Source organism: Aotus nancymaae, unplaced genomic scaffold (assembly GCF_030222135.1).
Source record: "Aotus nancymaae isolate 86718 unplaced genomic scaffold, 86718_ANA_hifiasm-v0.15.2.pri h1tg000048l, whole genome shotgun sequence".
Classification (NCBI taxonomy): Eukaryota; Metazoa; Chordata; class Mammalia; order Primates; family Aotidae; genus Aotus; species Aotus nancymaae.
Window position 1 is genome coordinate 9,487,265 of NW_026988462.1, and position 2,711 is coordinate 9,489,975.

Here is a 2,711-nt window from a genome sequence, read left to right on the forward strand (position 1 = left end):
CATTGTGTTATATGGACATACATTTTTATAAATTTTGCAAAACTAAGATATTTTAATTGTGCTTAGTTGGATTACTATCACTCATCCATACTTACTGTTATCATGTTTTCTTTTGGTGCTAGATAGCAGTAGAATGGTCATGGGCATTGGGGGATCAGCTAAAGGGAAGTCAAAGGTTGAATACATGTAATTTTGGTGTGGTGGACATATTTTTGTAGTGCACACACTCAATTCTATGTATAAGTCAGTTGTTGCTAGTTATCCCGTGGCAGGAATTGTTTCCAGGGGTATTACTACTTGGTACCCACTGGTGAGTTACCTAGTGTCATAAAATAAAGATGTCGGACCAGACATTGTAAAAGCAATGTCCTGTGACACTTGCCACTGGACCTACATGAGAAATGGTAACAAATAAGGGTTGAAGGCTTTGCAGATGCCACTGCTGTGAGCCCTGTACCATCAGCCATGGTTGACCCCTCCGTGTTCTTTGGTGTTGCCATTGACAGTCAGCCCTTGGGCCGCGTCTTCTTTGAGCTGTTTGTAGACAAGTTTCCAAAGACAGCAGAAAACTTTCATGCTCTGAGCACTGGAGTGAAATGATTTGGTTATAAGAGTTCCTGCTTTCACAGAATTATTCCAGGGTTCATGTGTCAAGGTGGTGACTTCACACACATAATGGCACTGGTGGCAAGTCCATCTATGGGGAGAAATTTGATGATGAGAACTTCATCCTAAAGCATACAGGTCCTGGCATCTTGTCCATGGCAAATGCTGGACTCAACACAAACGGTTCCCAGTTTTTCATCTGCACGGCCAAGACGGAGTGGTTGGATGGCAAGCATGTGGCCTTTAGCAAGGTGAAAGAAGCCATGAATATTGTGAAGGCCATGGAGCACTGTGGATCCAGAAATGTCAAGACCAGCAAGAAGAGCCCCATTGCTGACTGTGGACAACTCTAATAGGTTTGACCTGTGCTTTATCTTAACCACCAGACCATTCCTTTTGTAGTTCAGGAGAGCACCCTCCACCCCATTTGCTCACAGTATCCTAGAATTTTGTGTTCTCACTGCAGTTCCCTTTGGGTTCCATGTTTTTCTTGTTCCCTTCCATGCCTAGCTGGATTGCAGAGTTAAATTTATGATTATGAAATAAAAACTAAATAAAAAAAATAAGGGTTGAAGTATTCAGATCCAGAAGCTGATTTATGGAAGATTTTTCTATTTGTCAGACATGTAAGATTATAAGCAGAGAATTGGTTCTCACCAACACCTAATCAAAATGCAAAATTTCCCTTATTGGGGATATTTGATAATATAGCATATACAATTATCAGTGTATCATATATTTTTTTTTATTTTGGGGGGAATTATACAATGGAGAATTGATCAAAATGTGTATTTATAGGGCACAAACCTGTGGGTACTAAAAAAAGCATATGTCTGTGTGAAGTCACATTTTTGTGCATCCTAACCTCATTTTTAAAAAATTCGATTGACCATTCTAGAAGAAAGATTGAATTATCTCTCTTTTCTTTCACTATAAAATTACACTGGACCATTGTCATATGATGAGGCAAAATATAGAACATGTAAAGGTATACCTGACAGTCAATAAAAATAGTTTTTGAATTTTTGATGGTTGTGATAGTTGCCAGTTTGTAAAAATTTTGCAGTTTGTTTTGATTTCATCTGAAAATACTTTTCTTCTTGTAACTACTTTGTTTTTCTTTTCCTTAAGTGTCCCCCAGATTATATGTTTAATGTCTCAGAAGATTTGTGTTTGCCCCTCTGTACTATGTAATGATATTTAAAGCATCTTATCAATTAAGTTAAAAAATTGATTGAGACACTGAAACCATTTTTTGAAACCATATAGAAACAATTTTAATATGTTGTAAGGTCATTTCATATGCTCATTCCTTTTTTTTTCTAAAAACAACAATCTTAGTTTTAAAAATATTTCTTTGAGTATCATGTTCTGAATACCATTGATGTCCAATAGAACTTTCTGTGATGATGGAAATGTTCTATATCTAGACTGTTTAATATGAGAGCCACTAACCATATGTGGCTGTTGAGTACTTGAAATGTAGCTGGTGAATCTGAGGAATTAAGATAAAAATTTCATTTAATTTACATTTACACAGCCAAGTGTTTGGCTATGTAATATAATTTATACTTTTAATCAACTTTGGGATTAATCCTACAGGTCCTATCCACATCTCTATCTAGCCACTGAGCATTCACTATGTCTCTGTAAAGTAAAATCCTAACTCATAACTAATATAACATGTATTATTCAGAAGATTGTGTTTTATTTTTCAATATTTCTCAAATCAAATATTCTTGTATTCTGATTATGTTGTGGACATTTTTATAGGCAGGTCTTATTTATTACGTTTATGGTTGGCAGATACTGGAAAGCTAAATGCAGTTTTGCGGAAATTCCCCATTAAAACGTGTTTCAATATGGTAAAGCCAATCAACTAAAGGATGCTTTATTTGGGGGAAATGATGCATAGAATTCAATCAATAATGACATTCTGTTTGCCTAAAAGTTGTGCTTACTAAACTGAGCTTGGCAAAAGTTTGACACATTCAATAAATGGAGACTTTGTGTTATATCAGAATTAATAGCTCTTAGCTGGGTATTTCATATATTCCACAAATATAGAGTGATAGACAAGGCAGATGCAGCCATGACCTGCCCCC

At 35.9% G+C, this 2,711-nt stretch overlaps 1 pseudogene; it reads left to right on the forward strand.

The window, feature by feature from the left end:
* Nucleotides 1-465: 465 nt before the first annotated feature.
* On the forward strand, nt 466-959 carry LOC105719969 (peptidyl-prolyl cis-trans isomerase A-like; annotated as a pseudogene).
* Nucleotides 960-2,711: the final 1,752 nt, after the last annotated feature.